Source organism: Petaurus breviceps, unplaced genomic scaffold (assembly GCF_028583685.1).
Source record: "Petaurus breviceps papuanus isolate PSGF00001 unplaced genomic scaffold, PetGlider_PUasm1.0 90626, whole genome shotgun sequence".
Taxonomy (NCBI): Eukaryota; Metazoa; Chordata; class Mammalia; order Diprotodontia; family Petauridae; genus Petaurus; species Petaurus breviceps.
In genome coordinates this window covers 1382727-1398010 of record NW_027187290.1, presented here as the reverse complement: position 1 = coordinate 1398010, position 15284 = coordinate 1382727, and the positions used below count along the sequence as shown (strand labels likewise).

General features: G+C 37.8%; 1 pseudogene; it reads right to left on the bottom strand.

Annotated features, from left to right (window-relative positions):
- Positions 1–14380: 14380 nt before the first annotated feature.
- Positions 14381–14942, bottom strand: LOC138143057 (large ribosomal subunit protein eL20 pseudogene; annotated as a pseudogene).
- Positions 14943–15284: the final 342 nt, after the last annotated feature.

The following is a 15284-nucleotide window of genomic DNA, read 5'->3' as shown; positions in this document are numbered from 1 at the left end:
CTTTCAGGTAGACCAATAATTTTTAAATTATCTCTCCTGGATCTATTTTCCAGGTCAGTAGTTTTTCCAGTGAGATATTTAACATTGCCTTCTATTCTTTCATTTGTTTGGATCTGTTTTATAGTATCTTGATTTCTCATAAAATCATTAGCTTCCGTTTCCTCCAATCTAATTCTTTTTTTCAAATGTTTTATTAACTTCTGATTTACATCATTCATTTCTGCCAGATTTTGAGTTACAAATTTTCTCCCCGTTTTTCCCCTATCCACCGCCCCAAAATAGCGGTCCCATAGATTATCCCCTCCTCCAATCTGCTCTCTCCCATATTTTCTCCCATACCCCTTTTGACTTTTCCAGTGGATCTCCACACCCCAGTGCCTGTATATCTTATTTCCCAATTACATGTAAAATAGTATTAATAATAGTACATATATATATATATATATATATATATATATATATATATATATATATATACAGAGACAGAGACAGAGAGAGAGAAACAGAGAGTATTTGATTTTAAAACTTCAAATTCCAGATTCATTCCCTTCCTCCCTTGTCACCCACCCTTACTGGGAAGATAAGCAGTTCAATATAGGTTATACATGTGTGGCTAATGCAAAACAATAACATAGTAGATATATTGTAAAAGACTGACTATATTTCCCTCCCTCCTATCCCACCTCCCACTTGTTCTGTTCTCTACTTTGATTCTGTCCCTTTTCAAAAGTGGGTGCTTCCAACTTCCCTCCCTCCAGCCTGCCTTCCCTTCCATCATCACTCCTCTCATCCCCTTCCCCCCCTACTCTCCTGGTGGATGAGATACCCTATTTAGTGTGTATTTCGTTCCCTCCTCAAGTCAAATTCAATGGGAATAAGGTTGACCCAATCCCTTTTGCCTTCCTATTTTTCCTCTCTGTTGTAACCATTTTCCCTTGCCTCTTCTATATGAGATAGTTTACCCCATTCTGTCTCTCCCAATCTCCTCTCATTATATTCCTTTCTTACCTCTTAATTTCACCTTTTAAGTATCGTCCCTTCCTGTTAAATTGGTCCTGTACCCTCTATCTATGTATATCTGTTAACATATATACACACATTCACATATGTATTCATATGCCACATACCCTCATATATATTCCCTTCAACTACTGAGAAAATTTTCAAGTTACAATTATTGTTTTTCCATGTAGGAATGTTAATAGTTCGACTTTGATAAGTTCCTTATGATTTCTTTTCCCTGTTTACCTTCTCATGCTTCTCTTGCTTCTTGTATCTGGATGTCAAATTTTCTATTCAACTCTGGTTTGTTCAGCAAGAATGCTTGAAAGTCCACTATTTCACTGAATGACCATATTTTCCCCTGAAACATGATACTCAGTTTTGCTGGGTAGGTGACTCTTGGTTTTAATCCCAGCTCCTTCGACCTCTGGAATATCATATTCCAAGCCCTTCGATGCCTCTTTGTAGAAGGTACCAGATCCTGGGTTGTCCTGATTGTGTTTCCACAATATTCAAATTGTTTCTTCCTGGCTGCTTGTTATATTCTCTCCTTAATCTGGGAATTCCAGAACCTGGCTATAATATTCCTAGGAGTTTTCTTTTTGGGATCTTTTTCAGTAGGTGATCAGTGTATTCTTTCAACCTCTATTTTGCCCTCTGGTTCTAAAACATCAGGGCAGTTTTCCTTGAGAACTTCCTGGAGGATGATTTCTAGGTTCTTACTTTGATCATGGCTTTCAGGCAGTCCAATAATTTTTAAAGTATCTCTCCTGGATCTATTTTCCAGGTCAGTGGTTTTTCCCATGAGATATTTCACATTGCCTTCTATTCTTTCATTTGTTTAACAGCATCTTGATTTCTCATAAAATCATTAGCTTCCATTTGCTCCAATCTAATTCTGAAGCAATGATTTTCCTCATTGAGCTTTTGAGATTGGTTTTCCATCTGGCAAATTCGGCTTTTTAAGGCATTCTTCTCCTCATTGCCTTTTGGAGCCTCTTTTCCATTTGAGTTAGTCTGTTTTTTAAGGTATTATTTTCCTCCGTCAGGCTGTTGACTCTCATTTCATAATTTTCTTGCATTGTTCTCATTTCTCTTCCCAATTTTTCCTCCACTTCTCTTATCTGCTTCTTAAGGTCCTCTATGGCCTGTAACCAGCTCGTATTTTCCTTTGAAGCTTTTGGTGCAGGAGTTTTAACTTTACTGTCTTCCTCCTGTTCCATGCCTTGCTCCTTTTTGTCCTCAAAATAGGAGTTTAACATTGGAATCTTCTGTGTACTTTGTTTCCTTTGCCTGGTCATGTCGCCCCTCAGTTACTTGATCCCTGGGCTTTTTGCCACAGTAGGACTCTGCCACCAGACAGGGGAGCTTTTGTCCCAAACCCTGGGGTTTTTTCAGCTGCCAGAGGTATTAGATGGGTGCCTTCTATGAGGTCTCCACACGCTCTGGCAATCTGGTCACACACCCCAGGACCTCCACCCTAGACTGCAATCCAGATCGAAGCTCCTTAAAGCAAGAGCGATTACCCCTCAGACTGGTGCTTGGTCCCCTTACACTTTGCAGGCCAGGAGCTGAAGCTGCCACGTGGGGCTGGCTAGCTCTGCCATGCGTCTCAGCGGCTTCTCGCCCTGGGGGCAAAAGCCATGCACTCCCACTTACTGGGTCCCAAAGTCCAGACTGCACTGACCTCTCACTTTGTCTTTCACATCTATGTGTTGATAAATCTGGAAAAGGCCACAGCTGCTGTTGATCTGGAGTCCCTCTGGCCAGCCCCTCCAATCTAATTCTGAAGGAATTATTCTCTTCAGTGAGTTTTTGAAATTCTTTTTTCTATCTGGCAAATTCAGCTTTTTAAGGCATTCTTCTTCTCATTGGCTTTTGGGCGTCTTTTGCCATTTGAGTTAGTCTATTTTTTTAAGGTGTTATTTTCTTCAGTCAGGCTGTTGACTATTTTTCTTGATTTTCTTGCATCATTCTCATTTCTCTTCCCAATTTTTCCTCTACTTCTCTTACTTGGTTTTCAAAATTCTTCTTGAGCTCCTCCATGGCCTGTAAGCAGTTCATATTTTTCTTGGGAGTTTTTTATGCAGGAGTTCTGACTTTGTAGTCTTCTTCCCATTCCATGCCTTGATCCTTTTTGTCCCCAAAAAAGGAAACTATGGTTGGATTTCATTTCCTTGGCTTGCTTCTATTGCCAGTCAATTACTTGACATTTCGACTCTTTGCCACAATAGAACTCTGCTTCCAGAATGGAGAGATCTTTGTTCCAAATCACTGGGTTTTTTGCAGCTGCCAGAACAATTAGGAGGGCACCCTCTCTGTAGCCCCCATAGACACTGGCATCTGGCCACCTACCCCCGAACTACCACCCAAGACCACGATCCCCATCCAAGCAAGTCAAAGCTAGAGCAATTACCCTCTGAATGGTCACTTGTTCCCCCTACAGTCTGCAGGCCAGCTCCTGAAGCAGCCACACGGTACAGCCACTGTGCCTCTGCCACTTCTTGCCTCAGAGGTAGGGGCTGGATATCTGTCCACCCCTCTTCCAATAGAGTTCCACACTGACCTTTTACTTTTTCTTTGGCATTTATGGGTTGAGAAATCTGGAAACTGGCACAGCTGCTGGTGCTTTACTCTCCTGAAGTCTATTTCTGCGACTGCTGGTTGGGGCTCCCCTTGGGCCAGAACTGCTCATGCAGGGCTGTGCTAGCCTCTCAGCTTTGTGTGATAGCCCATTCCTGCTGGCCTACTAGGCTGCCTTCAGTAGGATATTTGTTTCTCTCTGTCACTTTGTGGATTCTGTACCTCTAAAATTTGTTTAGAGTAATTTTTTACATAAATTGGAGGAGTTGGAAGCCAGAGTCATGGGGAAGTCCTGTTTCTACTCTGCCATCTTGACTCTGCCCCCCCCCCCATATTTTCTAAAAACATAAATTTTATTAGTCTTTTCAAAGAGCCATTTTTCATTTTTATTTATTATTTCTCCTTTGATTTTTTTTAAAGCAATCGGGGTTAAGTAACTTGCTCAAGGTTACACGGCCAGTTATTTCTGGGTGTGGTGCTGAGTATCTGAGCCCAGATTTGATCCCCAGGTCATCCCGACACTGGAGCCGGTGCTCTTACTTGCTGAGCTACCTGGCCACCCCTAAGCAATTGGGGTTAAGTAACTTGCTCAAGGTTACACGGCCAGGTGTTTCTGGGTGGGTGCTAAGTGTCTGAGCCCGGGATTTGATCTCCAGCTCATCCTGACACTGGAGCCGGTGTTCTTACTCGCTGTGCTACTTGGCCGCCCCTCCTTTGATTTTTAATATTTCCTCTTTTGTACTTATTTTGGATTTATTTTTTTGCTTTCTAATTTTTAAAGGGCTATTCAAGCCATTAATGCTTTCTTTTTCTTCTTTTTTTTTTGCCTTTTGGAGGGCATTTGGGGTTAAGTAACTTGCCCAAGGTTACACGGCTAGTTTTTTTGTGTGGGTGTTAAGTGTCTGAGGCTGGAACCGAACTCAGGTCCTCCCGACTCTGGGGTTGGCACTTTACTCACTGTGCCACCTAGCCACCCCTTTCTATTTTCTTACATATTTTTAAGGGTAAGATTTTCCTCCTGAGGATATTTAAAATATTTATTTACTATTTCTGCCTTTTTATATTTTTTGTATTATCTCTGTGCTCTAATATATAATCAACTTTTGTAAAAGTTCTGTGTACTAAGAAATATGTAAATTTTTAGCAGTCTCATTTAGAAGATACCATAAGGGTTTTTTTGATTGACCACAATGTTTTATTGAGTGCTTTAATTAAATAAAATACAAGCATGTATTCATTTACATGGGAGATAGAAGGCTAGTTATAAACAAAATTTCAGTAATGTACAGTGATTGTTGAATTTGAGCTTTTGTATAAAAATTGTTCCTGATAGCATGCACCTTCCATTAAATATGTCATTACAAAAAAATCATCCCTAAACAATACATCAAAGTGGAAACAAGATACAATTTTGAATTTTTGTTTCCCTAAAACTGCATAAAAGGAAATAAAAACACATTAATACAAAACTTTGTGACAAAGCTCTCTATACTATTACATATACAACATTCTTTGCACTGGAAAAAATACTGAAAAATCCTTGTCTACTTGGAGGGAAAGGACTTCCAAGTTAATGGAACAAGTTAAAGGGAAAATAAAATTAAAATAATGAAAATAAAGGATAATATGTTGTCACAAAATGGTTCAAAATTTAATCATAAACAAGAACAAAAGAGAAGGAAGGACTTATAGAGGTCCAGAAGCATTAGTAGTAGGTTATGTCACATATCTCTTGGTCCACTGTATGGCCATTCTCGTTTTCTGCTCTCTTGGTCATGTGGCAGTACTTCCCACCATGAGGTCAGCAGGGTTGCAATATGTGAGAAGTGAGCAGATGGAAAAAAGAAACTTTAGAAATGGTTAGGGTTGGAGTCCAATTATCCTTTAAAACAGAGGTGTCAGACATGAGGCCCTGTTGATATGTGGTTTTCTAAGTCAGTACGCAGTCTATAGGGATCTTTATATATGATTTAGTGGCCCCAGCTTCTATTAAAGTTTGACACCACTCCTAGAGTGTTTAAACAGATCACTTTTTGACTTAAAATTACAGTGATGGATTGTTGTCTAAAATGTAACTTGGTTAGGTAATGTTAAGTTTAAATGGGTAGTATGGTGAGAAGGGACTACAAAGAAAGAAAACCCTTTCTTCCTAGACAGATCCTGGTGGTCCCAAGATAGATAGACTGCTATTCATAAACATCGTCTCCTTTGGGTATAGCAATGCACTTTGGAGGAGGATTTAATGTGATTTCTGCAAGTTCTTTCTGGTACTGGTTTGTTATCTATTGTGCCTTTCAGGATAATATAGTTTCCTTATTTATCCCTTTTTATGTTTTGAATGCTTGTTTATGTTTTGTGTGATAATATCATTATTAAACTTACATGATTCAAATGCCTAAGAATCTAAATTCATAAAGAAAAAATTAACTGAACTAGTAAGAAGCCATAGTAACACAATAGTGACAGGAGATTTCATTGTCCTCAGTTTTGGATAAGTCTAATACAAGGAAAGAAAAGATAAAGTATTTAAACCGCTGGAGAAGCGAAACTTAAAAAAAAAACTTGTACATTTTTTATTATCTAATGCATAGGAAATTTTCTTCCATCCCTTCATTTTTATGTTGTATAAGCAACAGATTTAATATCTTGTTTTCTTTTCTAAATCACTTTTTAAATATTTTTGGATTGTTTAATTCATTTACATTTAAAGTTATGAAAGTTAAGTTTTTACTTTCCTTTGTCTCTAGTGTTGCTTTTAAAAAAATTGGATTTCTTACACTCTTCCTCTGTTAACACAGTAGTATGTCTGTTCAGTTATTTCAGCTTAGTCTATTTTAAGGCAACAGTATTCCCACTGACACTCTTCCTCTCACCCTCAACTTCTCCCTGACCCCCATTTGTTATTTATTTTCATGCTTTTAGAGTTTTGCTTATTATGCCTTTTTCTTTTTTGCTTTTATTCAATTTTTTTTATTCTTTTCCTCTTTTTATTTCTTTCTGGTAAGTAGTCAAGTGATATCCTTCCTCTCCTCCCCTTCAACTTATTTTGTATGTTAGTTTTTTTTTAATTTTCATTTTCTGGGTCTTTTTTCTAAAAAGAATTTATTTTCCTTATTCTCTTTAGTATTTATCTTCCCTTTGATTCATGATACTTATGCTTATTAACTGCTTCTTTAGTCTCTGTATTCTTCATGTTTGAAACTTTTAAGGTATCTATTTTTTATTTTCTCTTCTAAACATTTTATTTGTAATTGCCTTATAGATCAGTTCCTGCAGATGATAAAGAACATGTTGCCCCATAGTAGGAATTTTCCTATGTCCCTAATGGTGCAGTTCATTATTAACCTTTGTCCTCCATGTGGTAATTTTTTCCCCATTTGCCTTGAAATCATCTCCTTGTGTCCATATCCCCCAGTTCTTCTGGGTGTCCATTTCCCCCACAAACTCTCATTCCCCTTCTCTTCAGTCAGGATGAATGGTCTTAGTGCCAAATCCCTACAGATTACACTTATTTTAAAGTCTCTATCTCCATTTATAGAACCTTTCTCTTTTTCCACTGAAGCATTCTGGTACCTCTTTCCACCAATGAAACATGATTTCTCCTTGCTTTCTGACCTTGTCAGTTTCTCCTTTGCCTCCTTGCCCGTTCTATAGAATCTTTTGTTCCTGAGAGACCTTGGGAGTTATTTTCCCTTCATTAATTAACCTTTCATTTATTTAAGGTATCTCACATGTGCCCCTCTGTCTTTCTCCCTTTCCTCTCCACTTTTATGAAATCTCCATTTCTGTAATTTAGTCGAACAAAAAATTAATACTGATTTATTTGTAGACAGACTATTGTGAGGTTTAATCCATGACATTTCAGGCCTGTTTCTCCATTATCACTTCTTTTTGATTTCTGTTTTCACTCATGTCTTCTTGAGTACATTTAAAAATAAATCTCTTGATGTTTGCTGTTATTATTATTTTGTTGTTACTGTCCTTAGTTGATGTATTTGTGTATCTTGTATACTTGTTGTCTGAGGTGTTTGAAAAGCAAATAATTGCTTTAGTCTTGATTTTCTAGTAATGTTTCAAACCCCTCTTTTTATTGAACAACTGTCTTTTTTTTCATTAATAATTAGAACCAGATTTGTAGGATAGGTCTCCTAAGGGTTGAATTTTGAGCTCCATTACTCTTTGGACCACATTGTTTCTTTCCTATGGTTTCTAGTGGGTTCAGAATAGTCATATGCTATTCAAATTTCATTTCTTTTATATTTGAAGGGTTTTTTCCACTAGTAACTTGCAAATTTTTTTTGTTTGTCAGTGAAATTGTTCAGTTTGACCATTATGTTGCCTTAGAGGGTTCTTTTTTTCCTGGAGGCAATCTGTGGGGTTTTTTTTTTTTTGATTGGCACTTTGTTTTCAGAGTTCAAAAGTTCTGGGCTATTTAAAAAAATTCTTGTGTTGTAATGTTGAGGTTTTTTGACTTGTCTTCTTTTGGGGTGCCTATAGTCCTTAAGTTGTTTCTGTACATCCTATCTGCAGTATTAATATATTTTGGTTATAAGGAGAACATGTTTTCTTTTAATGTTGTTTTTTGCTTCTCTTCTCCCAGATTGTCCTTCATTCCAATGTATTTATGTCCCCACTCGTTTATTCTTCCTATGCTGTGCTTATAATTCTCTGGTTTGTGGTTTGCTGGTTATATGTGTGTAGTTTTCTCCCCTTCCTCCAATTCTCAGTTTAAAGTTGTCTTCCTCGGATTTGCCAGCCTCTTGGCAAATATATTTCTACAGACTCTCATCACATGTACTCCATTGCCTGCCAAGAGCCCATCATTACTATATTATATGCCATATCCTAGAAATCTGAATCCTGTTTTCACATATCATTTTCTTAACTAAATGTTAATTTCCCAAATCTGCCTTTCTCTCCTCAAGCCCCTATCTTCATCCGGTAGCAGGGCTTCAGTTTTTTGCCCAAGAATTCATAAAGCCTTAAGCCTCAGCACTAAACTGCCAAACTAAATTAACTCTGATTGCAATGTTTTTCTCTTTTAGCTCTGGGGCTTTCTAGAGTAAAAGTAGCAGTACTATCATATTGTGCTATGCTGTGTATGTCAAGTTTAGACAAGTACTAGGCCAGTGTAGGTAGGCAAATGTGTGGCTACACACAGCTTTGTAAGTCATGTAGGCCAGGCAGACACTGGAGTGAAACTCACCTGTAGGTCAGGGAGTAGATTCTACAACCTCTGTAGTTTCTTCCACTTGTGAAACTGTATGATATGAAACATACACTGAGAATTTTCACAAAATTCCATGCTTTCGATACTTTTTTCTTTTGAAGTTTGGGTAAATTTAGCTGTGGTTGTCATGAAGCAATATTATCAGTAGATATAATTCTAGTTTTTAACATCTTGGCCTTTTGAAGCCTTGCTCTTTCAGAAATGTGTTTACTGAGTATTAACTATGTGCAGGACCTTGTGCTGGGAGAGGCAAAGATGATTAAGGTTTGATCTCTACTCTGGAGGAGATTCCCATGTATTAGAGGAAATAAAACACATAACCAACTGGACTGATATTTTCCCTGGTCTCTGGAGCAATAATCAAAGTTCTGTAATTAATATTGCAGTGCATTCAGGAGAAAAGACTAAGAAGGAATGAAATGAACATTTATTAAGGCTCTACTATATGCTCAGCACTATGCTAAGCAGTTTACAAATATTATCTCATTTAATCCTCACAACAACCCGAAGAGGGAGATGCTATTATTATCTCCCTTTTACAAATGAAGAAACTGAAATGGAGGGAGAGGTTAAGTGACTTGCTCAGAGTCACATGACTAGTAAGGAGTGTCTTTTTTAACTCAAGGTCTTCTTGACTCCAGGCCCAGCTCCCTCTTCTTCACTTTTAAATCTATCATGCTTTCTCCTCTACCATACATATAACGAATTGCTCTGAGAGATTGACTCTAGACTAGAGATGCCAAACATGCAGCCCATAGGTTGCATGTGACCCACAACACTACCAAGTATGGCCTTAACGAGATGAAAATATATTTGGGAAATATTTCACAAAGAAAATAAAAACATAAACATAATATGATATAGATAATTTTATATTTTAATGTTAAGTCACTTTATAATCCACAGTGATCCTTGTGTGTGGTTTTATGGCCCCTGTTTACATTTGAGTTTGACACCACTGTTATAGAAGATAGCATGATCCAATGGAAGGAGTACTGGCTTTGGAGTCAGAAAACCTGGATTCATTACTATCTCTGTAACCTTGGACAAGTCACTTAAGCTCCGTGAACTTCAAGTTCCTCATTTCTAAAATCAAGGTTTTGAAATAGATAGGTCTGAGGTCCCTTCTAGCTCTAGGTGTATGATCTTTTATGAAACATAGGATAGTTACCTGAGACTTTAGAGCATTAACTCATAATTTTTGTGCTTAGGGTAATTAAATGATCCATAATGTGTCTTTAGTTGAATTAGGTGTGGAAGCAGAAATTTTGGAACACCAACTTCTGTTGGGGAGATTGCCACTGTGGTGGGAGAGGAAGAAAATTGAAAGGATAAGGTTGACTGGGCAGGAATTCACCTGTCATATGGTCCCCAGGTTGGGGAATTTCAGGTAGGGAGGAGGGGGAAGCCAGCATCTGATATCTTCATACTTTAAGCTAATTATTCTTGGTAACTAGATACTAAGTTCAGGTGCTTCTTTGCTTTTGAAGATTTAAAAATGCTCCTTGTGCCTCTTCTAGATTTTGACCCCCTTGGATCAAGCCCCAGTTGTTCTGCCTGAGTTATGGTTCTATGAGAGTTATTGCAGGATTATTCCTTGAAGGCATCAGTCCATTGCATTGCTGCAACCAAAAAGGCCAATGAAATGTTGGGTGCCATCTGGAAGGGATTTAGAAGTCACTGTTGGGAGGAGTGAACTTTTCAAACAATTTTGAATAATACTAATTTTCCAGGAGGATCTTTTAGGATAAATCACAAAAGCGAATAGTAATGATATGGGCTCCAGTGAGTATTTAGTCTTTTCTTCTAAAATCATAAGTGAAAACGACAGGAGTTTATAAGCAGTAATAAATGGAGAAACTTACAATCTCCATGTTTACATCACATGGTCCTTACAGTTAGAGTTGTATAGATTTACAGGGAAAAAAAGTCCTGGGCAATGACTTAAATTTCTAGCTTTAAAGACCTTGAATGGAAATGAAAATTTCAATGGGACTTCATTGTTATAATTTATTCTCTTTTTGCTTTCAACCATTGACTGTGTATTCTTATAGAAACACAAAATTACTTCATCTTCTTGATGTGACTTTCTACACCCCCTTCCCCTTTTGTTGTGACCATAAGTTTCTTGTTTGATGATCTTCATATTGGTGGCTCATTAACATGATTTTAGGAATTTTTTTCTACAGTAGTCCAAATTAATTTGGAGTGAAGATGGATGAATAATGTTAGTTTTCCTTTCTACCATTAGAATTAATGCCTTCTTTTAATTAAAAAAACTTAAATTCTGAGTTTAATTTTAAATTAAACAATAAAAATAACATTGTCATATACATAATAGAATATAAAAAGAGGATTCTTTATGAAGCCACGAAGCTCCATTTCATAGTGTAATTTCTAAAAACAGTATTTAATAAATCTTGTACTTTACTTTCAAAACTTCCCTGCTTACCTATGTTTCCTTTTGAACTTTTCTTGTGTGTATTTAATAAGTGTTTCAGTGGCCCTCTTTTTGCCCTTTTTTCTCCATTACATGTAAACAAAAATTTTGAGTTCCAAATTTTCTCCCTCCCTCCACCTCGCTGTCATTCAGAAGGCAAGCAATTTGATATAGATTATACATGTGTAGTCATGTAAAACAGTTCCATATTGGCCATATTACAAAATAAAACACAGACACCCCCCCCAAAAGAAATCAATAAAGTATAAAGAGCATGCTTCAATCTGTATTCAGACCCCATCATTTCTTTCTCTGGAGATGGATAACATTTTTCATCATAAGTCCTTTGAAATTGTCTTGGATTATTATCTTGCTAAGAATTGTTGTCATTCCAGTTGATCATCCTACAATAAATATTGCTATTTCTGTGTACACCATTCTGGTTCTCTTCATTTCACTTTACATCATATTATGTAAGTCTTCCCAGGTTTTTCGGAAAGTATTCTGCTCATCTCAGTGGCCCTCTTTTTGGCATCCCTATTGATAGTATCCCTTCCTTAGCACCTCTCCCCCAATTAAAAAGTAAGAAAAAGAAAGGAAAAATATCCTTGTAACAGGTAAGCATAGTCAAACAAAATTACATAGTGGATGTGTCCAAAAAGCGTATGTCTCTTTCTGCACCTTAAGTCCAATGGAAGTTTTCATTCATTCAAGGGCTTAGAGATAGAAACAGAAGTTATTACCCAGGACTTTTCCCCCTATAAATCTACACAATTCCGACTGTAAATACCATGTTATATAAACATGGAGACTGTAGGTTTTTCCATTTATTCCTGTTTATAAACTCCAGTTGCTTTTACTTATGACTTTGGAAGAATGTTTAACAATAGGTCCTCTAGAGACATGGTTGATTATTACATTAATCAAAATTCTTTATCTTTCTATATTGTTTTTTCCTTTCCATGTTGTTGTCCTTGTATAAATTATTCTCTTGGTTCTGCTCATTGCACTCCATAACTTCATACTACCCAGGATTTTCTGAAATAATTTCTCTTGTTATTTCTTATAGAGCAATAGTATTCCATTACATGCATATACCATACTTTGTTCAGCCATTCCCCGGTTGTTTAAGAGGTGATCTTAGGCATCCCTGTAGATATTAAATATTTTCTCTTTTTTCTCCTTTATCCCCTCCCCCCATCCTTTTAGGATCAAGAAGTTTGTTTTGTTTACATTTTCTTTTGCCATTGGTATTATCTTCCTTCTTATGGTGTATGGGGTATCTAGGGAGCACCTAGCACCTTTGGTGTGAGGACTTGCTGAGCTGATTTCAGGGCTTCTCATCCACCTTTGGTATCCACCTATTACCCAGTTTTCACCTGTGGCTCCAAGAAGCTATAGCATGTATAACAGCCACACCATGGTAAAACTGCATCTGCAGATGAGCTAACCCAGATTGAGAGTAACTGATAGACCTCAAACCTGTCAGTGAATTAGGAGGCTATCTACCCTAAGTATGTGAAGACTTCTGACTGGTAGAATGGGTGGATGAGAACATTTTCTTCCAGTGGCCACAAAGGCAGCTGAAGTAGACTTTATGCAACACTTAGAGCTTGGTTTTGTTTGTGCAATACCTTTTTAACTTCAGGTAATCAAAATTATCCACTTTACTTCTCTTAATCTTCTCCTGTTTGATCATAAAATCTTCCCCATTAATAGATCTGACAGGTAATTTTTTCCATGCTTCTCTAATTTCTTATGGTATCACCCTTTATATCAAAATCATATACCCATTTTGACTTTATCTTGGTTTGTAGTGTGAGATGTATCTATGCTGAGTTTCTGCCAAACTGCTTTCCAGTTTTCCTAGCAGTTTTTTAAAATAGTGAATTCTTCCTTTAATAGCTTGGATCTTTGGGTTTATTAAGCAATAGATTAATATAGTCTTTTTTCTGTATATCATATACTTAATCCCTTCTATTGATCTACCACTTTATTTCTTAGCCAGTATCAGATTGCATTGATGATTGCTGATTTTTTCTACTTGTATAAAATAATTCTCTGGCAGTTTAAGCGATATGGCACTAATTCGGTAAATCTATTTAGGTAGAACTGTCATTTTTATTATATTGACTCACCTACTCATGAGTCACAATGAATATTTGTTCATTTGCTTAGTTCTCTCTTTATTTGTGTGAAAAGTGTTCTCTGGTTGTGTTCATAAAATACCTGGTGTGTCTTGGTCAGTAGACTCCTAAGTATTTTATACTCGGCAGTGATTTTAAATGGAATTGCTCTATCTCTTCCTGTTGGATTTTGCTGGTAACATATAAAAATACTGATAATATATGGGGGTTTATTTTATATCCTGTAACTTAGCTAAAAGTGTTCATTGTTTGAGCTAGATTTTTAGTTGATTCTCTAGGATTATCTAAGTATAATATCACATCTGTGGCAAAGAGGGATAGTTTTGTCTTCTTGTTGCTGTAACACCATGCACGAGTAGAAGAGAAATGATAATCAAGAGCTGAGTCAGAATTTCCTGAGAACTTGTGGTGGCAGAACTTCTCCTGAAGAGGAGCCCAGGAGCTCATCCCCACCCCTCCCCAGCTGGATAAGGTGATTCTCATTTTTTGAATGAGCTGCAGAAGACTGAGGATGCATGACCAGGATGCAGGGACTTTGTCTGTTTGTGGCTTGGTTGAGCCATGAATTCCTGGGAACAGGAATTGTGAAGGATTTGAGATGAACTGGACCCTGTGAACTTCAGTGTGGAGCAGGACTTACACGGAGAGCTGGACAAGGAACTGGGAGCTGTCTGCCTTTGAATCCAGGTGACTGGTGGATTCAGGTAGGAGTTGCCTGCCTCGAGTCAAGATGAAAAGACCTCTCCATGGGTACTGAGTAGTGATGAAATTGTAGTTTACTAGTGACCTAAGGGGTGGAGGGTCTGTGTATTTTCTAGTGATTATACTTAGTGATTAATGATACTTAGTAATTGATTGCTGAATAAGTGACTGATTGAGTTAACTTAGTGTACCCCATGAGTGGAAGACTTTTACTATTGTACTTTGAGATGATTGTTCTTTTTTTGGGGGGGGGTTTCCAATTGAGAAATTTATTTAAACCAAATAGGTGCCTCATTGTCTCTAATCTTAGAAGAAGGTGTTGGGCCTCTTGGTAGTAAAGCGTGGCTTGTGCTGGCGACACAGAACTCTGTGGGGCAGAGGGAACTTGATTTTGGAGTTGTGAAACTGCTTGACTGTGGGCCAGCGGCATTTGCCGGCAGGAATTTCTTCCACTTTCATGATCTGGATGTAGTGGGCCCGGGCACGGTGACAGGCTCCCATATCTCGGTAGCACTGAGCGATGGCAACAGCAGTGGTCAGGTCCCTGTACTCCCTGTACATGTTGTGGGTCCCCCTCCTGGAATCATAACGCAGCCAGATGCCAACGTTCTTCACTCTAAGAGGGGACTTTTCAAAGACCTGTCCGCAGTATACGATTTCTCCAGAAGACTTCTTCATTTTTTTCAGCTGGGAAACGAAATACCAGAACTGGGACTTCGCTACCACATGATTAGGAGCAAAGACCTGCATGCGATAAAGAGGTGGCACTGGTCTCTTGGGAGTGGGCAGGTAGCGCCCAACAACCTTATACTCTCTCAGGGTGCCCGAGGCCTTCATGGTGCTGCCGCCTCACGCTCCACCAACCCACAAAAGCGAGATGATTGTTCTTTGTTCAAAACTTTGTGGCCACTATGGTGGAAACTATGTGGCCATTTTAATGATAAGCTGTTGTGAATACTATATTGTAATTTTCTGTGACAAGTTGTAATATTGTGAATGCTGTACCTTGATTTTCTGTGAATGTTTTGCTTTCATTTGTTACTGAATAAATAGAGTGTTCACTATACTGTGTAATCAGAACCTTAAAAGCTGTTCACAGTAGCATTCTTCTGGAAAGCTGCTCGTGTATGGCATTACAGTTGCCTATTATTATTTCTTCAGTTTCTTTTTCTTGTCTTGT